Source organism: Amblyomma maculatum, chromosome 11 (genome assembly GCF_055883805.1).
Source record: "Amblyomma maculatum isolate TAMU_Amacu chromosome 11, ASM5588380v1, whole genome shotgun sequence".
Taxonomy (NCBI): domain Eukaryota; kingdom Metazoa; phylum Arthropoda; class Arachnida; order Ixodida; family Ixodidae; genus Amblyomma; species Amblyomma maculatum.
In genome coordinates this window covers 77578011-77601902 of record NC_139354.1, presented here as the reverse complement: position 1 = coordinate 77601902, position 23892 = coordinate 77578011, and the positions used below count along the sequence as shown (strand labels likewise).

At 46.3% G+C, this 23892-nt stretch overlaps 1 pseudogene; it reads right to left on the bottom strand.

The window, feature by feature from the left end:
• Nucleotides 1-9570: 9570 nt before the first annotated feature.
• LOC146174221 (uncharacterized) lies at nt 9571-10205 on the bottom strand (annotated as a pseudogene).
• Nucleotides 10206-23892: the final 13687 nt, after the last annotated feature.

Genomic DNA, 23892 nt, shown 5'->3' with positions numbered 1-23892 from the left:
TCAAACCAGCCAGGCTAAGCAGACCGCAATTGGGAGGAAATCTTGGTGGTGCTCACGGTTAGCTCCAGTCAGCATCCTGGAAACATGAGAGGGTATGAGAAAACAAAAAGCATTGTATACTAATAGCGTAAAAATATATTTTAACATCCACGTCTTTTAGTTAAAGGTCGGTTCATGGTTTGAGCTGAAATGTTTGTAAGCGCCATTCCCAGCTGAAACGCTCATTCACAAAAAAAGCGGAAAAACACCAACAGTCACAAAAGCTTATCTCTTCCATCAGCTATTCATTTTTCCTTCTTGGTTTTTCAGAATTTTACTGAAGCAGAATAAGGCAAATGAAATCAACGATCAGTGAAAGTTTCATCCTTCGATTTATTTACATCCATTGTTTATGATATTTATCTGCATTTTCAATACATTGTATACAAAAACTCTGTACATATTAAACGTGACAATTGTGTTCTGTGGGCGTCGAAAACGGAAAGAATGTGATGCTTCTGATGTCATGGCATTTAGATCATTCTGCGTCTACGACAAGAGGTTGGTCTACCAAACTTAGCGTCACGATTAGGAAGAGAGAAAAGGAAATCAAGTTGTCAACTGCTACCTTGTCGGAAGTTTGCGTCGAAAGCGAATATATTTGAAGGAATAGGTGAAGCAAGCGTCGAAATAAAATTTTATTATCAATTCTGCAGCTTTCTAATTCCGTCCGTCTTTTTGTTTAGCATTACTGCAAATATGTTAAATATTCTAGATAGAGAGAGAGAAACCCTCTAATGAAGAACAGACAATTTAGCCGGCGTTAAAACTTTGTTGACATGCTACGCTGTGTAGCATGTGTAGCACATCATAGAGACGCCAGTTTACAGAAGATACAAAAATATTTTTTTTCTTGAGCCATGTGTGAACAGGTAGAGCTTCGGTGTGTAAAATAAAGAAAATGGTTTCATGCAAGAAGAAATCTGCGTTTTGCGCACCCTTTTTAGCACATCTTGACCATTAAGACCAAATTATAAACAACGATACAGTGATGGCAGAAAAAGCACTGTTATCAATTCCTTCTATAGACTCTTACGCGAATTAGAATATAAGTACTCATTCGAGAACAGTACTGTCAAAAACCGCACTGAAGCGTAACCTTCCTGCATAAATCCTAATGACTCTGGGCAGTCAGTAAAATGTGAAGAAACCACTAAACTGGGTAGCAAACTCATGAAATTAACTTGCAGGAATGCTTTTTCAGGATGTGAAAAATTACAAAAAAAAAAAGAAGAAACGGGCAACTGACTGCCAAACATACAGGTGCACTAAGCTGAGCCCACCTCGCAAAAACAGGTCTAAATAGGTTATCACGTCGATTCGGTTAAACTTTGATGAGAAAATAAACGTCGCAAATAATCAGTGAAAACGCTCAATGTATTGTCCATCACAGTGGAGGACCTGAAGCACATAATAAAGTTTTGTCGCCAAAAACACGTTGTAGGTCTAAGCTCAACCGAAGATTGAAAGCTGATAGGGGACAAATTTATTAGCATAACGCTGGATGACCGGAGCTCGCTTTTTCCAGTAATTTGCACTTGACCTAATTGCATGCAGTGAAACACCCAGATAATTAGGCGTACACATGACCATTCCACTCCTGCATATAGGGGCGGTGTTGAGCCCCACGAACAAAACAAAAGGCGAGGACTCTTGTAGGGATTCATCTCAGCACCACAAAAAATCCCAAACTGTTCTATGCTGCATATAACTTTTTCTATGATTGGTTCGCAAAAGCAGAAAAACGCAATATCATCCACATATGCCACCACTTCAACCTCATTTCCATGGACAGAGGAGCCATGGATACTACTATTACTTAAAACACTTAGGCAAAGTGGCTCCATGTGAAGAGCAAAAAGCAGCGGAGACATCGAGCAACCTTGCTTCACAGAAGAGTTGATTGGTACGGGGCTTTGATAGGTGGTCAGTTACAATCAGGCGAGTGGAATGATTCCTATAGCAAAGTTGCACCTCTTTAAGTAGTACCGAACCAACATTCGATCGCTCTAGGAGAGAAAACCGGAATTAATGACGAATACGATCAAATGCTTTCGCGAGGTCGACCTGAAGTAAAACAACCTGATCATGAGAGCAGGAGCACGATTCGAGGATTGTGCGCGCAATGAGTAGATTACTTTGAATGGCACGGCTCCTCAAGCCGTACATCTGGTGAGGGTCAGCGAAAACTGTCATTGCGAACTGTAGGCGATTTGATAAAAGTTTGACGAAAATCGTGTAATCTATATTTACAAGTGTGATTGGTCTATAGCCTTCTACTGAGCATAATTTTTCATGGTCAGTAGTCTTTGAAATTAAGACTTTGTGACATTTTTAAACGTCTCAGGAAGGGCCTTTGCATTAAAACTCATCATGAACACATCGAGCAGAATAGGAGCAAGAACAGTTTTAAATGCTTTGTGAAATTCAGAGGAAATGACATCAGGACCAGGCGCTTTTGTGATGTAATTGATCAATTGTCACTTCTACCTCCTGCTGTGTGAAAGAGCTACTAATTACAGACCAATGATTTTCTGATAAAGGGGTCACCAGGGATGTGAAACGAGAGATAATGTCACAATTTCTCACAAGAGGAGGGGCACTTAACAACATTGAGTAATATACCACGAATGCCGACGTAACCTCATTCGTATTCGTAACCAATGTGCCATTACGCAGTAATGCCGGAATCTGCTTTGCAGTCGCAGGATAACGTTCATCAAGCAAAGCTTGCCGCCTGGGGCGTTTGCAGTGCAAAGCACACTTGACACGAGATCGAATTAAGGCACCCCTTAATCGTTCCGCATCATGTCTCTGTAATTCACTTTCGACGCTAGCAATTTCGTCTATATACGAGCCTGGGGATTCACATTCTAGCTCATAAAGGTTACACAAGCTTTTGTTAAGTGCCTGCTCCTGATGTTTCAGGTAGAAAGATTTAATTGAGCACAGTTCAATTGCGATTGCGCGTACTTCCTGCTTGTATATTTACCAAGCGAGCAACAAGGGTACACTTCCGGAAAAACATGATTGGAGCTGTCAGCGCATACAAGTGATAAATCCGTGCTCATTTACCAGCGGTGCGTTAACTTCCAAGGTTCCTACTACGGCCTAAACTTTTAATGCTCATTGCCACTGAGCCCGGCAACCAGTATCCAGGAAACAAAAAAACGAAACCGGTATAGTTTAGCAGACAAGCCCGCGTGATACTTATGTACAAGATACGTAAATCCGGTCCGAATGGAACGTAATGAACGCTTTGAACTGTGACGACTTTGCCGACGTGTTATTACCCATGCTATTATTGCTTTCGCAACCTACTGGCTTTAACTAAAGCTAAGCCCCAGCTAATGTTTCTTCCTCAGTAGCCTGTGGAGGGATACTTGAAGACTCAACCACAACGGGGACAGGAAGGCTGCCAGACGCATCAATTATATCAGAGGCGTCCATAATGTGCTCCCGTAATACGTCGTCAGAAGGCTGGACACGATGCCGAAGCTTGTCTGCGTTTGTAACCACACATCCTCCGCTGTGTGGCCGAAACGGCGGCGATCTTCGCAAAGTGGCATACGGCAGTGCAGACAAATGTGTCCTGCGCGGTTGCAGAGGGGGCGGAGAGGTAGTCGGCCAGGTATCAGAACACTCTACACGCAGTTAGCTGAAGTGGAACGTCACCAACGCTAACCCCTTCGGTAAAAGTCGAAGTCACATCCCGGCTAAGCGTTTTCATCTGTTTCATGTCGGCAACTTTCCAGTTTTCCCTCAAAATCGAGGTGAGTTTGTCATAAGCTTATAGAGCCTCACGTATAAAGGAGTCATCCAAGCGTTCAGGGAGCCAGAGAAATTTCACCTTTACCTCCTTCAGTTCAGGATATACAACAAACAGTGACGCTTCTTTACCAATAATTCTTCACACGAGACTAGTTTGTTTAGACTGTGCCGATTTTCATGTGACCATCCAGACATGTGACATTTGAAATCCACAACTTTCAAAGTTAGTGGCGCCATCTATCAAAGAAAACGCAACCCCGCCTACTGCTTGGAAAACAGAGATTCTCAGACCGTATTAGCACGGCGGAAACGCATTCGCTAGAGCTTGTGCACTTTTTTAATCGTGTTCTTTGATGTATAATTCCATCAAGCTGAAGTAATGATTCAGGAAGACGGCATTCCGTTCCCTTATTTGAAGGACGGATATATTGCCGATGTCTCAAAGTGCAGTGTAACAAATTATAATGCTTGGCGTTATCTGCACGCAAACACTTCGACCGTCTGTCAAGCGCATCGCGGATGGGCCTTCAAAGAAAAAGGCTACATCAAGAATATGAAGCTTAACACAACTACCAGATATCCAGAGCTCGGTCATTGAGAGCAGCCTGCCGACCTTTGATGAAAGCCGGCGCGTACGTCGTCCCAGCCTGGTACAACAAAGCTACGGACAACATCGCTGGAGGAAGATGTGAATGGGTTGCTGGGCGAGTTATTTTCTGGTTTGAATGTGAAGCGGTGTTTTTTGTTGTCGAAACTAAAGGAAAATTAAAATGCATGGGCCTGTGACTGGCTCCGGCTAAACCACCACAAGCGGTGATTACGTAGACAGCTTCAGTAACAGATTGTCCTGTGACACGAAGCCACCGACACATTGCAAACTGCGAAAGCCCCTAGATTCCAGCATAAAACTGTACACATTATAAGTAGACTGTGATAGCTTAGATGATGATGAAGCACAAGCAGGCCCCTTCCTTTTGCCGAGCGCGGAGCGCGTGCAGTGTACACGTTCGCAATACGCAAATACACTGTGCACGCGTGAGCTCTGAAAACTTGTTCCTGGTTCAGGCGCAGGCCAGTAGCATAGTCAGTTAGGTGCCGGCGCTAGAAGGCACATTAACACCATACAAATTTGGCACAGACGTTTCGCTGCTCTTCATGTAGTTCAAAATTATTGATTTAGTCTGCTGTCAAGTGACCCGTCTCAATATTAAGCAATATCTTATATAGCTGCTGTCAAATCTGCTGTCAAGTGATCCGTCTGATTATTAAGCGATACCTTATATAACTCGTCCGGTCGAAAAGCCATCGGCGTAGTGTTCGGCACCGCGTATCGGAAATATTCGAGAGCTGTGATAAAAAGAAATCGTACCATGGATATTTGTGCTTCTAGGGAATGATGATCGATTGTTGTGTGATAAGCGATGACGCTCGAGTTAATGAAATTATTGTAATTATTTCTTGAAATAAAGAGGTGAAAAAAATAGAAAAGGGGGTTCAAAGCCGTCAAAATGCTCCGAATGAGAAGCCAATGCTTGATTATACTACTTAAAAATTTAAAAAATAATTGACCACTTAATGTATATAATTGATAAATGAAAAATGCGTTAAAAGGGGTAAAGCGCCCAGAATGAAAAGCCGATGTTTTATAATGCTATGTAACGGTGTATCAAAACATAAAATTAAAGTGTGAAAAACATTGTGCATGTGTGTGAAACGCTATAGCGTTTTAAGTGTCCCCCTATTTTTTTTTTCTATTCACTGCCGTGCAGATTAAGTGAAACGTGTCAGCATGTTGCAGAACTGCTGTTCACGGTTGCGGAAACAACAGAAAGCGGAGACACGGACGAGCCATCCTACATGGATCTGCTATGCAGAAGGATTGTCCCTCCCGAAGGTATGCAGGGTTGGATTTGCAAGCATTTAGATTTCTAGCATTAGCACAGTACTGTATGCTTAGCTCAGTTTAAACTGCGGTCAGGTCAAAAAGTGCGCAGTGCATAGGCTTTTTCACTTGTAACTTTGTAACCATTCTTACGCCTTGTTCAGAAGTTCGTGCAATAGTGTGTAAATCTGGCTGTATGTAACTTCTGTGGGTACACAGTCGTTGCTAAGTGCACAAGCAAACACTAATTCTATGTGGTAGACACAGCTAACATCCTCTTTCTTCGATTGAATTTCAGCAAAGAAGCCAGCAAAAAGTGTGTCCCTGTAGGATATCTAATTCAAAAACACACAATCAACAAGCCGGCTCGAATCAAAAGGAAGCGAGATTTTAACCCATGTGAAAAGGCTGCACCTTATCATGAGGAGGATATTAGTTAACTGAGAGAAAGACTTTCAGCTAGCAGCCCAACATTAAAGATGCTGCGGTCATCATCATCATCATCAGCCTGACTATACCCACTGCAGGGCGAAGGCTTCTCCTATATTTCTCCACTTAACTCGGTTCTGTGTTAGCTGCATCCACGTGACCCATGCGAACTTCTTAACCTCATCCGCCCACCTACCTTTCTGCCACCCCTGCTACGCTTTCCTTCCCTTGGATTCCAGTTTGTTACCTAAGCGACCATCGGTTATCCTCTCTTCGCCCTACATGTCCTCCCATGCCCATTTCCTCTTCTGACGAAAAATGGTAGGGGTAACATAAAGAGATAGCAAGCGTGCAGAGCGGGTCAGAGAAATAACTCAAGTTACCGACATTCTAGTGGAAATTAAGAAGAAGAAATGGGTGCTGCGGCACTTGTGCCCGTACAGCTAAGAGAAGGCCGAGACAAATTACAAAGAACCAAAAACATTGATCAATTATGACGCCGATCTTTGAAGCAATGAAGTACAAAGTATTGTGCAAAACTACATAGACTTTTTGAAGCCTCTGGAAGAAAAAGAGCGAGCACAGATATGCTCAGAGACACTGGGCCAAGCAGAGAACAAAAATTGGTATTTTACAAGGCCTGGCCGCCTGACAGCATCCCACTTTAAGAGGATCTACAGTTGTGTGAAGCCGGAAGCCCTACTGAAGTCACTTCTCTATCCCAACAATAAAGCAGTGCGTGAAGCAATAGCCTATGGCAGGGCTCATGAGAGGTTTGGTTTGGTTTGTGGGGTTTGACGACCCAAAGCGACGCCGTAGTGGAGAACTTCGGAAATTTTGACCACCTGGTGTTCTTTAACGTGCACTGACATCGGACAGCAGACGGGCGCCTTGCGTTTCGCCTCCATCGATACCGGCTGCCGAGGCCGGGATTCGATCCGGCATCCTTGGGAACAGTAGTCGAGCACCGTAACCACTGCGTCACCCCGGCGGGGACTCATGAGAGGGATGCTGTTGAGGCATATCAAGCTCTAATGATCTGAAAACATTTCGCTGTTTTAGTTAAACTGGCTTGCACATCCGTGATGACAATCGTCTCCTTGCTGCCTCGCCAGACAGGATTGTGCTCATCGACGGCGAACAAAGACTGCTTGAGGTTAAGTGCCCTATATCGAAAAAAGGGCTGATTGTCGAGGAAGAGTGCCAATACCCTCAGTTCTGTTGCAAACTCGAAAATGGTGCAGCTACCTTGATGACCGAGCGTGCCTATTACTATGAGGTGCAAGGTCAGATGGCTGTAACTGGCCACAATTGGTGCGACATTACGATGTGGACCGAAGGTGGTCAGCCTATGGAGTCGCATTATATATACGTGCAGCGTATTTGTTTGAACATGATGTTCTGGGAAGGAGAAATGCTTCCAACCCTGCTGCATTTCATTTAGCATGCATTTTTGCCGAAGGTGCTGGCAAAACGTGTGAAGCGCCTGCAGACGCTTTACACTTGTGGGCGATATGTGTCACAGAAGATGCTACAGATAAGATTTTATGTATGTCAGCCTGGGGACAATAACCTTAAGCTAAAGGTAACAAATCTGAAGTGGGCATTGGGAATCATCTTGGCATTCATTTCAACGCTCTAAATGTTCTTTGGTTATTTTGCTTCTGTTCACCTAAGATCACGAGCATTTGAAATTAAAGATTCTAAAAAAATTTCAAGTGCAACAGCACTGGTTCACATTTCTAATAATGTGTTGGCAGGTAAATTCAGTTCAGTTCAGTCGTTCAGTCGTGTGCGACTCTTCGTGACCCTGTGGACCATGTCACGCCACGCTTTCTGGTCTCTCACTATCTTCTTAACGTCACATAACTTCATCTGCTGTGCCTGGAGGACGCCATCTAACCATCGCGTTCGCTGCCTACCCCTACTCCGGCGACCCTCAACCTTTCCCAACATCAAATCTTTCTCCAGCGACTCCTCTCTTCTCATCAGGTGACCAAAGTAGCTGAGCTTTAACTTTAGAATTTGACCCTCCAATGAGCAGTCAGGGTTTATGGTCGACAATATTGACTGATTTGATCTTCTGGCAGTCCAAGGAACTCTCAAGAGTCTTCGCCAGCACCACAATTCAAACGCGTGAATTCTTCGGCGGTCAGCCTTTTTCACAGTCCAACTCTCGCATCCATACATCACAACTGGAAAGACCATAGCGCGAGTTATACCGATCTTGGTTGGCAGACCAATGTCTCTGCTCTTTACTAGGCGGTCAAGGCTAACCATTGCTTTCTTTCCAAGAAGCAGGCTTCTTCTAATTTCATGGCTGCAGTCTCCTTCCGAGGTAATCTTGGAGCCCAAGAAGAGAAAATCTGTCACAGCTTCCACTTCTTGTCCCATGATGCTCCAGGACTTGATAGGGCAAGACGCCATGATCTTTGTCTTTTTGATGTTCAGTTTAAGCCCAAACTTCTCACTCTCTTCTTGTACGCACATCAGAAGTCTCTTGAGTTCCACTTCACTTTCTGCAAATAAAGTGGTATCATCCGCATATCTGAGGTTGTTGATACGTTTTCCAGCAATCTTCCCTCCAGCTGAAGACTTGTCCAGACCGGCCTTTCTCATGATGCACTCTGCGTATAGGTTAAATAGGCAGGGCGACAGTATGCAGCCTTGCCTCCCTCCTTTCTCAATCGGAAACCAATCAGTAAGACCACGCCCAGTTCTGACTGCGGCCTCTTGTCCTTCATACAGGTTCCTGAGGAGACAGATGAGGTGAATTGGAACTCCCATCTCTTGGAGAGCTTGCCACAATTTGCTGTGATCTACGCAGTCAAACGCTTTCGCATAATCAATAAAGCAGAAGTAGATGGGTTTCTGGAACTCTTGCTTTTTCCATGATCCAGCGAAGGTTGGCAATTTGGTCTCTAGTTCCTCTGCCCTTCCGAAACCCAGCTTGCACGTCCGGAAGCTCCCGATCCACTTACTGCTGCAGCCTACCTTGGAGGATTTTCAACAGGCAAATTATTGCATGCATAATGAGGTGAACATGCAGTGAGGGTTCAGCTGGGGAGAACAGAAAGAAACTGAACAGGGCTTTGAATGTATGTCTCATATGCACGAAAAAAGGGCACCATCCACGATACAGCCATAATACCACATACAGCGTAGTGTTCGACAGAAGAAATACGAACACACAAAGCAGGCGGTTACAAAACAACATTCTTTACTAAAAGACAAATAATTCGAAATGCAACAAATACCGTTTGAAATTAACACTTGTGTCAATCTCATAGTGCGAACACAAAAAGTATGCCAAAAGTACAAAAACAATCAAGGCTAAAAAGAAAGCAACTTGAAACCTCGACCTATACGTTTAGTTTGTATCCATTATAAGTTGTTCTCTGAAGTTGTCTAAAAGCAGCATACCTGCAAGACCTGTTATGCTATGTCAATCATAGTGATTGGGAATGCCTGTCACGTATGTGGAAGTATTTGACAGGTGCAAGCGCTCGTTCTACATGAACTCTTACACGAGCAATGCGTCGAGTTTGCTTCACAGCCTCAGCAAGACATTTTTGGCTCATGTCGTTCACGAAAAGGTGGCCTCTACACACAGTAAGACTAGGTGGTAGATATGGAAATGTGAAACTTTTATCCTGGATTCAGGATTTCAAAAAGCCCACTTCTCTCTAACATAATATTTTCAGACACCGAGAACCCCCCCCCCCCCCCCCCCCGAGGGGTGAAACGTAGACAATGTAGCCATCTGGGGTGCATCCAAGAACCTTGTATGTATTATAATGTTTATATTGTGAAAACGTCTGGCGCTGGGCACTAAGTGACGATGGTCGATGTATCCTAACCTCTGTTCCATCCAGTACCAAGCGCGTATTTTCAAAAACAAGAAATAGTTTTTGTAGATGCCGCTGAACAGCTTCAAGTGAAGGAATGGTGGTTATACAAGCTAGCTCTTTCTGGACAAAGTTGACCCACGTGGACAGATGCGGCTCACATGGTTTTCTGATACTCCACATTTTCGTGCTTCTTCTTCTCCAAACATGCCTGTTCTCAGCCGTATAAGGAACATAAAAAATTCAGATGCAATATCATTCTTTCCGGCCATGGATTTCATGCTCTTTTTTATCCAAGCGCTAGTATTACATGTGACTGGACCGATGCTTAAAACACTCTGCCAAGCTTTGAAAAACATCAAAGTCAGAAAGGCCAATGTAAAACATGCAGTTCTTGGGGCGATCCTAAATAATAAGCAATGTAAGCAGCTGTGATTCTGCTTTTCTAAGCTTTTTATGAAGCCTGCCATTCTTCTTTTGCAACCTCAGAAGTGCCTGCTGAAGTAAAACATCTTTTGCTTTGGCAGTGTGCTGAGTTGCGTTCATGCATTTGCATTTTTTTCGCCTGCAGTCCTGCTCTGTATCTGCAAAAATGATGTGTGCCAAGCAAAAGTGATACAACTGCTCGAATGAAAACATTGGTAATATTAAAGAGCCTTTAGTGGATATGCAGAAAAATATGAATATAAACGAATGTGAACTGACGCTTAGCTTAAAGGCCTTTACCAGTGCAAGTTGGCCCAAGTAAATTACAAATTTCATTAGGCAAGCATTACTGCAAGTGTAATGCAATATCGCAGAAATCTAACAACCATTCCAAAGTTATAACGACATAATTGACACTATAAAAAAGGGGAAGATGTCGGCGACTGAGGGAGCATATAAGATGAAATATAAATCTCGATGGTGGGACAAGGTTCAACCAGTATTGGTGAATTATTCAACATCTACTTACTCATGACCGTTTCACAGTAGTAGCATTGGAAGCAAAAGCCACAGTTATCGTAAAGCTCCAAATTACGTGTATGACATTTATATTATTGAACATACACAACATGGCCTTCTAGTTGAATAAATGTGAGCTCAGGTTTCTGGAAGCGTAGGGCCAGTAAGCCTAAGGCGTGAAGCCTGCAGTGTAGCAGCATCATGGGTGAAGATACATACTGATGTGCTTCGCTCTTCTGCAAACATAACAAAAAGCCAGATGACGTCCCTAAACTCTCAATAAAGTAGTCTCACTGAAGTGTATTCTTGCAAGGTAAAAACTTTATGTACCCAAGTGCTAGCTGGAAAGTTTAGTTGAGCTCAAATATAGCGCCGCAAACATGGGGCAATTTGAATGTTAGCGAAATGTGTTGCGTGCTTATCACTCATTAATGCTTTTAATGCTTGTTTATCCAGAGTAGGTGCAGTATCAGGGGATCGTGTTAATGCATCATGTTCATGTACAAGGATAGCAGAAGCACAGTAGAGAATTTGAAATCTGTTTTGATTTTATGAATACAATTATCATAATATTGTGAAAGAAGGCCAGGTTCAGACGGCAAGGTCGTGAAGGCAAGGCATGGTATGCCGTGTCAGCGTTTAATCTGATGGAAAAACCCAAGCGCGCGCCGGTGCCGCGGGACGATGATGATGGTATGTACAAGAGGAAGAAGAGATCATGGTATGTACAAATGAAAGAATATCCGTGGAAGGCTCGCACAATCTGCCCGGGGGGTCGGAAGCGGCCAGCCTGGCCGCTCCTAACCAACCGATGTACCGCGGCGCACAAACGGCTTCAAGCGAGATACATGAACAATTTCAGTTCCACGGTGGCGTCGGTCAGCGGGGGGATCAAAAGGTGTGATTGGTAGTTTACTGGGGAAGTTTGGTTGCTTACCTTGTAGGGACCAAGATAGCGGCGCTGAAATTTATCACTAAGGCCAGGGGTGCGCAGTGGTGTATAGAGCAGTAATTCGTCACCAGGACGAAAAGAGACCACGCGGTGCTTCGAATCGTAGCAACTCTTGCGATCTTGTTGGCACGCTTCTGTGTTGAGGTGGACAAGATGACGGCCTCTGGCCACACGGGATAAAAACTGGGCTGGTAATGATGAGGAGTTGTCGGGCGTAGAGAAGAAGAAATGTGTCGAGGATTGTAGTGGGAGGACGGCCGAAAACGAGGAAAAAGGGGGAGTAACCGGTAGTCCGCTGTACTGCAGTATTATAGGCGAATGTGACGAATGGTAGAACAGTATCCCAATTTCGATGATCCGGTGTCATGTACATGAATATCATATCCGATAAGGTGCGGTGAAATCGCTAAGTCAGACCGTTAGTCTGGGGATGGTAGCTTGAGGTTGTCTTATGGAAGGTGGATGACGCACGGAGAACTTCGGATATGACTGTCGATAAGAAGGCCGTCCCGCCGTCACTTAGAAGCACCCGAGGAGCGTCAAGACGCAATACAATTGACCGCAAAAAGAAATTAGCTACCTCTTCAGTGGAACCAGTCGGTACAGGGGCCGTCTCAGCATAGCGTGTAAGGTGGTCGACAGCTGTTACAATCCAATGGTTACCCCCATTGGAGAGAGGTAGGGGACCATATAAGTCAATGCCGACTACGTCGAATGGTGTGGCGGGACAGGGAAGGGGCTGTAGGAGACCAGCGGGGGAAGAAGTCGGCCGCTTGCGACGTTAGCCACAGGTGGCAGGGTATTTAGCTACGGTGGTAGACAGGCCAGGCCAAAAGAATCGTCTTTTCACGCGGTCGTATGTTTTGTTAAAACCAAGGGGACCTGCAGTAGCGTCATCGTGGAAAGCCGCACAGTATGCGTGGGCGAAGCACACGCGGTACGACTGGGAGCCAGCGAGTTCCATCAGAATAATACACGTAGCGGCGTAGTATGCCATCTTCAAGCTTGAAATTGCGAAGCTGTCGGCAAAGCCTAGCGTTGGGTGGGCTCGAAGCACCGATAAGGCGGTCGATGATGGGCCGACAGTAGGCATCAGCTAATTGGTGTGAGCGGAGAGCGTGCTTGTTCTCTGAGCCGTCAAAAGAAACTGCAGTGATATGCGTTGGTGGAAGCGATGATCGGCTGTGGTCAGAGATGGAAATGCAATGTGAAGGATAACAGCAGGCTGTTTTGTTACCGGGCAGCAAGAAAGAGCGTCGGCGCCTTGGTGTTGGCGACCCGATTTATAAACGACGTCGCAATGGTTTTTTGCAGGCGTAGAATCCAACGGCCAAGTCTGCTTGTCAAATTTTTCAGGGAAGATAACCAGCAAAGAGCATGGCAATCGGTCACAACTGTGAAATGCCGACCATATGGGTAAGGGCGAAACTTTTGTACAGCCCAGATGACGGCGAGACTTTCCTGCTCGGTAATGGTGTAGTTTTTCTCAGCTGTAGTCATGGTCCGACTGGCGAAGGCAATCACTTTCTCACGTGAAGTTGCATCGCGCTGCAGAAGGACAGCGCCAAGACCGTGACCACTGGCATCAGTGTGCAGGATGGTAGGAGCGCTATCGCTGAAGTGGCCAAGAACGGGATCTGATGTGAGGGCCTGCTTTAGGTCGTTAAAAGCAGTGTTGCACTGTCCAGCCCACACGAAAGGGCTGCGCGCTTTATGTAGTTCATGAAGTGGCGCAGCAATAGTTGCAAAATGTCTTATAAATCGCCGGAAATAGGACGCCAGGCCAAGGAAACTGCGCAAATCTGTAGTCCGTTGCGGACGAGGAAAGTTCAAGACCGCGATTATTTTTTTAGGGTCTAGGCAAATGACGTCATGGCCAACCAGATGTCCCAATATTTTAATTTCCTTCTCTGCAAAGTGGCACTTCTTGGTGTTGAGCTGAAGGCCCGCTGAAGCTAGACACGTGAGGACCTCACTCAGGCGCGTGAGATGGTCGGTAAAAGTTGACGAAAAGATGGCAATGTCATCTAAGTAACATAAGCAGGTTCTCTATTTTAGGCCACGAAGCACAGTATCGATCATTCTTTCAAATGTCGCTGGTGCGTTACAAAGTCCGAAAGGCATAACATTAAATTCGTAAAGGCCATCGGGAGTTGAGAAAGCGGTTTTTTCTTTATCGTCCTCGTGCATAGGTATTTGCCAATAACCTGAGCGGAGGTCCAAAGTCGAGAAATATTCGGCGCCTTGGAGAGAGTCAAGGGCGTCATCAATTCTTGGCATTGGGTACACATCTTTGCGGGTAATTTTGTTGAGTGCCCGGTAATCAACACAAAAGCGTACCGAGCCGTCCTTTTGTTTTAACTAATACTACTGGGGAGGACCATGGGCTTGTTTATGGACGAATAATATCGCGACGGATCATGTCATTAACATTTTCTTCAATTACGATTCGTTCCGAGAGAGAAACCCGATAAGGTCGTCGGCGTACAATTGAGTTACCTTCGGTAAGGATGCGGTGATGTGCAACCCTAGTCCGTCCCAGTGGTGGGGAAGTGGCATCAAAAATGGCTTGCTGCGCTTGAAGCAATTGCAGCAATTCTTGACGTTGGTGTGGCATGAGGTTTGGATTAAATGTCTGCGACAGCATGGAAAGAGAGACTTGCGATGAATCACGTTGCGGAGGTAGCGGGGCAGTGAGCACCATCATGGATATAGGGTGAGCATCCACTATGCATGGCAGGGAAATTCCTTTAGTCAGCACGAGGGATTCACGGGAAGTATTCGTGGCAGCTACTATCGCTGAGCTGCTGCGGAATCGTCAAGACTTGATGGGAAGGTGATTCCACGTGCAAGATGACGATGAGATGGTGCGATGAGTACATCCCCGTCACTGATGTGTTCAGAAACAACGGTAATAAGTGTTTCGCACTGTGGAGACAATACAGTATCAGCTGCGGCAATGAGGGAATGATGCCGTGCAGAAATGTCAAATGAAAAATCACTGTCTGTCATATGGACGACACGGTCGCCACAAGAAATTAACGCTGAAGTGGTTGACAAAAAATCCCATTCAAAAATTATCAAATGCGCACACGGTGGAAGCACAGCAAACTGCACATGGTGGCGGACGCCGTCTATAACAACTCGAACTGTACACTTTGCTGAAGGGTGCAGAGGGACGCCATTTGCTCCACGAAGTTCAGGTCCATCATATGGTGTCGTTACGTTCCGCAAACGGTGAAACAAATCAGCATGAATAGCAGAAAGTGCAGCTCCTGTGTCAATCAAAGCTTCGACCGGTAATCCTTCAGCTAAAACGGAAATCATATTATACGGGCGATGAAGAGGACTTTTTGTAAGTTCGCGAAGTGCAGTTTCATCTCCGGAAACTGCATCGCTTAGTTTTCCGAATTACGGACAGGAACAGTTGTAGCTGGTCGAAGTGGCGAAACAGAGCGGCGGTATGGGGAAGGGGACCGGTGTCGGGATACATGAGCCCCACTTGGTTCAGACGAGGATACCGGCGGTGGAGGGAATCGACGAGGTTGGCTGGGAATTGGTCGTCGCTGATAATATGCAGGTACGTCACTTTCGAAGGCGTCATAACCACGTCGCTCGTTCTGAATGTGCCGGCGACAAAAGCGAAATATATGGCCTCGAATTCCACAATAATAGCACACTGGGTGAGAGGGGCGCCAAAGTGCGTAATAGGGTGGCGTTGGTTGAGCAGTCATCATGGCGTTGATGTGGTTGTAGGGTGGTGCTTGGGGTGGGGGAACAAAAGGAGGAGGGGATGCAGCGACGTGAGCGTAAGTCGGTGCTGGGCGAGGTGCAGGAGGATCAGGTGTGACAGGGTGGTTGATAGTGGCCAACTCTTCTTTTGCGATGTGGCGGAGGCCGGCGTGGTTAGAAGGAGGAGACGAATGATCGCACCCGTGCCGGCAGAAAGGGCTAAGGGCTTGGAGCTCCTCGAGAATTATCGCTCGAATCATGGCTCGTAGATCGAGGTATGTAGAAGTCGGGGCAGTAGTGAAGCCGGGCTGCAATCGGGAGGACTGTAGCTGGTCGATGCGTTGGCAGGTCGTTATAATGGAATCAACACTTGATGGATTCTGGGCAACTAGGGTGTTATAAGCCATTGAATTGATTCCCTTCAAGACATGGTGTACACGTTCAGATTCCGACATGGTGGGACTGATACGCCGAGAGTGCCAGCACGGCCTCTATGTATGACGCATTGGACTCATCAAGACCTTGACGGCGGGTAGCGAGCTTGCTCCTTGTGATCTCCGTCCGAGCAGCCGGGTCGGCGAAGTACTGTCGGAACTGCTGCTTGAAGGTGGGCCAGTTTGTGGTGTGGGGCTCGCGGTTTCTGGCGACCTCAATAAGGTAGAAAGATACGTTCAGAAATTTCAAAGCATCATCCCACCGGTTGTAGGCACTGCAGCGCTCATAAGTGTCAAGCCAGTCATGGACGTCTTCGTCTCGACGACCAGCGAACAGCGGCGGGTCGCGTTGTCGTGCGGGCACCATCGGAGGCGGCGGTGTAGCCGAGGTAGAAGGTCCGGCCGGGTCGGGACTGCTCTTGGTTGACATAACGATGGTAGTTGTTAAACGGCAACCGGAACGTAGCTCCAGCGAGAGGCAGGACACAAGGCAGCATGGGGATCGAATTTCACCTCCACCGCTTGTGAAAGAAGGCCACGTCCAGAAGGCAAGGTCGTGAAGGCAAGGCACGGTATGCCGTGTCAGCGTTTATTCTGATGGAGAAAACCCAAGCGCGCGCCGGCGCCGGCGCCGCGGGACTATGATGATGGTATGCACAAAAGGAAGAAGATCGTTGTATGTACAAGTGAAAGAAGATCCGTAGAAGGCTCACAATATCAACTTAACTCGAGCAGTGCCAGCAATAATTGCTGTTCGATTATGCAAATTTGGATACTGTCTTAATTGCGCTTCTCCTGCTAGAGCGAAAATAATTGTTTTGAAGGAAAATACAACCGATGTAAATTTTTAAAATCTGGGGTGTGTTCATGCCAACATTTTGGCCAAAACTTACCAATTTTAGAAATTTCCATATCTGATCGGTCTTGACCATGTGATGCAGCACTGACGTCTTTTGCTGATGCATCATGTTGCCTTCAAACATATTGAATCTGCTAAGATGCATCTAACACTCCATCCTGGTATCAAACTGACTTTACTCATGCCTACATACTCAAAAGTAGTGATGACTTCAATAGCTTTTGCAAAGTTCAAAGTTTTAATCCCGCACAATGTCAACCAAGCATACATAAGCTACTTTTGTTTCTGGAAATGGCTTGATTGTAGGGGTGAGATACCTAAAATAAGCTTTCAGATTTCGCATCTAGTCAGCTGCCTTTACTGTTAGTGTACCTTATGCTGTCTCATAAGGCACGTGCTGGGGTTGTATAAAACAGAGCGAGTATTCTGACTCTCACGGTAATTTTTAGGCAGCAGTAAGGTTGGTACGTAAATCTATGATGTCCTCTTTCGTTCCCGAAGGGGCTCAACTAGGCAGGAAAGCTATAATGCGTCATGCAGCCCAGCTGCCGGCCTCTGCAGATGAGACGCGATGCAGATATCGGCTAGAGCAAAGTCGTAGCTGCGAGAAATTGTTCGCGTTTTGTATGCGCTCCAAAATCTGCGCCTGTTAGCGAGCGACCACGGAGACATAAGTAACATCTATATGAGACCCGTAATACCTATTGCCCAAGAGCGTGTGCAGATGAAAGGCTTGCGAACGCTCTAGAGTTCAATGCATGCATTCCCATCGTCAATGCGCGCATTCACTGCTACGCACCAACGAGTTCCCTTTTCTGCGCGGTTGAAACGATAATACAGAATTAGGAAAGATTCAGTGAAGGAAGTGTGCTGCAAAATCAGCTAGAAGCATGCTCGGTCGCTTCCGTTGATTGATGTGCCTCTTCACTGCAACCTGGCTCGGGGATTTCGTATATGAGAACACAAAAGGCACAAAGTCGGGGTGGTTGATTAGGTTGGACGGCCGGCCTGCAGTATTTGCAGATAAGTAACTGCTACGCAAAACCATTTACAAACAACGAAACTCACCGTACCTGTAATAAAATTATCGTTGCAGACCCTGGAGTGCTCGTTTGGCTGCCACAAAGAGCCACCTTCGGTTTTGCGCTTCACCACTGCTGCCCACGTACCTCTTCTTACCGGATCCCTTTTCTCCGATGAAAACCTGAACAAACTCACACCGCCTCTTCCATAAAAATAATTTGAGTAGCCAAACGCGACGCGGTTAGCTGCATGAACATAAAATGCAAGCACCGGCCAACTGCCACTGACGACGCAGCCTGGCCCAAAGGTGACTTGTTTTCCAACCACATAGGTGGCGTAAGCGGCGGCTTCCTTTCTCGCGCATGCGCCGCCGTTTTTCGAAAGCGGTGGATTGTCTGATAGCTTATTTCTTTCAAATCCACCACGTTCCGAAGGGCGTCTCTGAAAATTTGTGCACGGTAGGGGCGGCCAGCGAGGTCAGCATGCGGAAAAACAGAGTCGACTACAAACTTACGAGTTGGGAAACGGGGAAGGACAACACGGTAATCATTACTGCTGGAGTTAACCGGAGCAGTACCTCGGTCTGAGGCCGATTGAACCTTTGTAGCAGAGCGCATCGTGAAACGCTGCCACACCTGCGTCGTGAAACGCTCTTCATAATTCCGCATGTCTACCGTGAGGATGATAGCAGGATTCCACGAGTGACAGATACTGCGATTCACGCGAAATATGAAAGTAAAATTGACTAACATAGTTAAGTCACTCTATGAGGGTGGCTTGGTTGGTTGGCTGTGCATCTTTTAATTCCTTCGGAAACGGGGAGTGGCTAGCAGGCAGCCCTTGGCTTGTTGGGGCCTCTTCCGCCAGATGGACGATGCGGTGCTGGATCGCAGGGTCAGAGCTTCGCAGCAGTGTATCCCAGACTTCTCTACTTGTAATATTTTGTCCTATCCCTGGAGATTGGGGCACTCCCAAATTATGTGGTCGAGGGTCCCTCTCGCCCCACAGTGTTTGCAGAAATCATTGTCCCTAAGGTCTGGTAGCGCGTGAAACGCCGTCAAGGATGTGACGTCACCCATCTGCCGTCAGCTATGAGGACTAAGCGCAAACGAGTGCTCCTTTTCAACCACGCAAGTAACAGAACAAGTTCCTGTACCTAATCCTCACCTGCTTAACCTATGGGAAAGCAGAAAACAAGCCGAACTCGACAACCTCCGATCTGGAAGGGAATACAAAAAGCTTCTAAAACTTCGTCGCTTCACTGCTGAGGCCCGTCGCTATAGCAAACGCCTTAGCAGAAGTCGATAGCTTGGCTTTTGTAGCACTTTATCCTATAGGACCAACACCAGCAAACTGCGAATAGTATTCCGGGCCATGAACGGCAAGAGCAAATCCGCAAATACCGGAGGAACCCTTCTCCTCCGCACTAGTCAGACTGCTACCGAGCTTGAACTGGAGGCAGCCCGCACTTTATTTTTTTATTTTTTATTTTATTTTCAGTACACCCTGCAGCGCCGAAGCCTTATAGCAGGGGAGTGGGTACAACAATAAAGTGACGAGCAGATAAACAACAAAAAAAAAATAACACGAGAGAAAGAACAAAAAAAGCGGGGGGGGGTGGTAGACAAAGGAGTAATGAATTAAAAAAAATACAAGAGGAACAACAGTGCATTCGGTCAACAATAATAGTTTGAAGGAGCAGTAAAATCACAAATTATTGATTAGCCGTAAAAATACATCTCGGTCTACACTCACATCAGCTGGCAACTTGTTCCATTCAGAAATAGTACGTGGAAAAAATTAGTACTTTTTGTAGTTAGTTATTCACGCCATTTCCCGTATTTTAAAACTGTGGTCAGTCCTGTTAAACATATAGTGGGCTGTATTTGGTACTTTTCTTTATCAATGCAAGTTGTGTCGGTGTATATTGAGTGCAGAAGTTTGAGCCTTTGCTTCTGGCGCCTTATCTGTAGCGGTTCGAGTTCTATGTGTTTCTTTATCTGTGTTATGCTGGCATGTCTGGAATACTGCCTTGATATAAATCTGGCTGCGCGGTTTTGTATAGCTTCTAATTTATCAATCAGATATCGCTGATGCGGATCCCATACTGCAGACGCATATTCCAGTTGAGGCCTTACCAGTGACTTGTAGGCAGTACTTTTAATAATCTGAGGAGCAGTTCCAAGGGTCCGTATGAGTAGGTTGAGCATTTTCCCAGATTTTTTGATGGTCATATCAAAGGCAACCCGCCTCAACCCCCCCCCCCCCCCCCTCTGATACCTCTGCACCTCTTCCATGCACACACTCTACTGGCATTAACGCCCCCTTTAACACATTTGAATTCGAGTATGCTCTTTCACAAGTTAAAAAGAACAGCGCTCCCAGCAAAGATGGCATCACTTGGAGCATGCTCCGGAACTCCAGCACACCTACCAAGGAAATATTGCTTGACCTCGTCAACCGTTACTGGGATACGGGCTGCCTATCACTACACTGGAAATACTCGGTAGTCATCCCCATCCTCAAGCCTGGAAAACACCCCACGCAACTTGCCAACTTGCGACCGATCTCTCTAACCTCAACCGTCTGTAAGTTAATGGAACGCATGGTCACCAATCGACTTACGCTCTACCTTAAGACCTAAAATTATTTTCACCCGTTCCAGACTGGCTTCCGCCCTCAGCTAGGAACACAGGATAGCCTTTATCTTCTCTTCACCAACCTGAACAGAGCACGCCGATGGTGCTAAGGCCATCCTGACATACTCGTAGCTGTCGCTTTACACAAGGCGTTAGAAACTATCAGCCATCAAGCTATTGTCGTCGCGCTCATCCACACTGGAGTTGGAGCCCGCGTCATCAACTTTGTGAAATCCTTCCTGAGTAGCAGAACCTATGAAATTCAGGTCGATACCAACCACACGGCACAAAAATTTACAAACCGCACGGATGTGCCTCAAGGCTCAGTCATTTCCCTCACCTTATTTAACATTTAAATCGCATGGCAACTAGACAAAATCGATGGCATATGGTTCACAATATACGCGGACGACATTACCCTCTGGACCACGTACCGTAATACAGCTCGAGAACAAACGGAGAAGCTGCAACTAGCTCTAGATACAATCGACATTAAACTTCATTCTACAGGAATGCGTCCATCCCAGGAAAAATCTAAATTTCTGATCATACATTCACCGCCTGGCGGCGTAGGCGTCAACCTTCACTTCGGCGGTCAAAGCATTGAACAACCCCCGGAAGGTCATCTCTGGATACTATAGGCGTTCCCATCAATCAATATGGTACTGCTAAGGATTGGATCCAAAAGCTAAAATCTCAATGGAAGCCAACACTCCACTTAATCAAACGGCTCACCAGCAAGAGTGGGGGCGCAGGGACGGAGGTAGCGCGTCGCCGCACCATTACTATTCTGCTCGCTAGGCTCCGCTGCGGTGCCCCTTACTTCGGCTTGACCATAGGCTATTACGATACACGTGGCTAATTTTATAACTATGCCTTGAGGCTTAAAACTGGTCTACCCGTACACACATGCATCACGGAGATTCACAGATTCGCTCAACTCCCACCTGTGGATGCACTTATTGCTACGCATCGAGCCAATCATGAAACTCGCCTGCGTCACACACCCAACGTACATCGCCTCCTCACTTGAGCGTTTGACGAAGCAAACCTTCACTTGCCCATATTGGACCACCTTACAGCACCACGAATAGAAACATCGGTAACGGATCCAAAACCCCTTCCAACCAACACCAAAGGGCCTGGAAGAGATCAACGACAACACCACATAATTGATACACAAGATCAGCACATCGGTCTCCGCATTTATACCGACGCCGCCCTATATCGTTGCAACCACCACTTGCTACCGGGAGGGCTCACAGCTGCTCGCTACTATCCACAGTGGTCGCAGATACTGGTCCGCAACTGAAATCGAGTTAACGGCCATGGATGAGGCCCTTCAACACTGCACCAAAGGAATAGATGGTTTCATCCACATCTATACCGACAGTCAAGAGGCTATAAAAACCCGGCAAGCCCGTTCTTACAAGACCTCAGTACAAACACCGCATCAAACAGCGCTGCCGCTACCTGCGAGATACCTCACAAGTCTCGGTACGAATTCATTGGACACCTGGACATTATGCACAAGGAACTGGGAACAGAATAGCCCACGAGGCCGCTGGAGCGCAGCTAGAGGAAGACCGCCGGCATAGCCTTGATGTGGGCCCGTCCAACTCGGACCGCCCTTACTGTTCTCCTCTCTCCATCATACCGGACTCTGTCATCACGCGGCTTAAACATAAACGGAGGGGTTGGTTGCGGGACCGTGTCCCCGATATTACTCCTTCGATCTCTTCCGGCTTCTCTTGACCTACCCAAGTTCTATCTCACAAGGCGCGAGCCGGTGCAGCATACACACCGGACATCATGAGTCAATGGCGCCGAACCAAGATCAGCTGCCCCAACTACCCTGCTGCCTCCGTTGACCTACACCACTTGATCTAGACCTGTCCTGGCACGGCTGGCCTCCGCGAACGCTAAAAATCTGCTCACCACATTCAGAGTTACAAAGACTGGACAGCCGCCAATACCAACGCCAAGCGCATGCTTAGTACCCTGCTAGACTTCATGTCGGAGTCTGGCGCCCTCAACCTCACCTAATCTACCCCCTTCCCCTCTATGTTTCAAGTCATCCTCAGAAATAAAGGTTTTTTGAATGAAGGAATAAATTTCCAACACTGCTCGGCGGCGCTTCTTGCATTCCGCGAGTAAGAGATGCTGCGCATTTCCTTTCCTATAAACGAATTATAGAACGCCGGTAAGCTTAGCCGCGCTCGGCATGAAAGCCAAGAAGAGTCTAGCCAAGCACGGGTCGAAAAACCCTCTACATTATTTCGCTTATCTACCACTTGTCTACCGTGACGATGATAGAGAGATTCCGCGAGTGACACGATTGGCGTGCAATTTGAAAGTACCAAAGAGTAAAATAAGTCACTCAATTAGGGTGACGTCAATGATGGGATATCACCCACCTGCCATCAGCTATGAGGACAAGCAGGAACGAGTGCGCTCCAACGCCGTCGGGCAGCGCTTCTTGCCTTGCGGGAGTTACAGATGCGGCGCCTTCACTTTCCTTCAAAAGAATTATAGAACGCCGGTGAACTTAGACGCGCTCGACACGGAAGCCAAGGAGAGTTTAACTGCTGGTGAACGGCGCAGGAGGGTGGAGGAATTAATTTCTTCTGATCCCGAGGTAGTCACTGCTTTTCGCTACGTATATCCATGCATAGCAGAGCTAAGCCATCTTTAATTTTGTTTTTTGTTTTGTTTCGACGTTCCCAATTAGCTTTGACAGACAGACACAGCAGTGAATGACTCGGAATCAGTTTTATACACGTAGTGTGTGTCTGTGTCTGTCTGCTGACCGATGCCGCAGCGCATCAGGAACTCTACGCGTAAAAATTGATTCCGAATCATTCACTGCTGTGTCTGTCAAAGCTAATTTGCAACGTCGAAAAAAATATTACTAGATGCAATATTGTTACGGGTGGAGATCGATGAGGACGATGAGGCGCGTTTGTTTATGGAAGGTAAAGAGAAGTGCGTCGAACGCTAGGCCTTCATTGCCTGACTTTGGATGTCTTTCAATGTATATATCTTTAAACCTCTTTTGTAAATATATTTCTCTCTTTTACAACATCCTGCCAAAATTTAAAAATCGTGGGCGATTCACAAATGCCTTAGACTCTTCAGATCGGTGTGGTGCGCTACGCTTTGTACAAGGGCCTTATTGAAGTTGGCCGTAATTACTAGTGCAACATTATATGCAGCATGTATTTAATGACCTTGAAAGCTGAAGAACAGAATTGATGGACAGAGTTTCAAAAGTAAGAAAAATGCTTTTTTTAATTGTCCTCAGATGTTTTCATTGTCCGCGTTTTCTTGAAATTAACG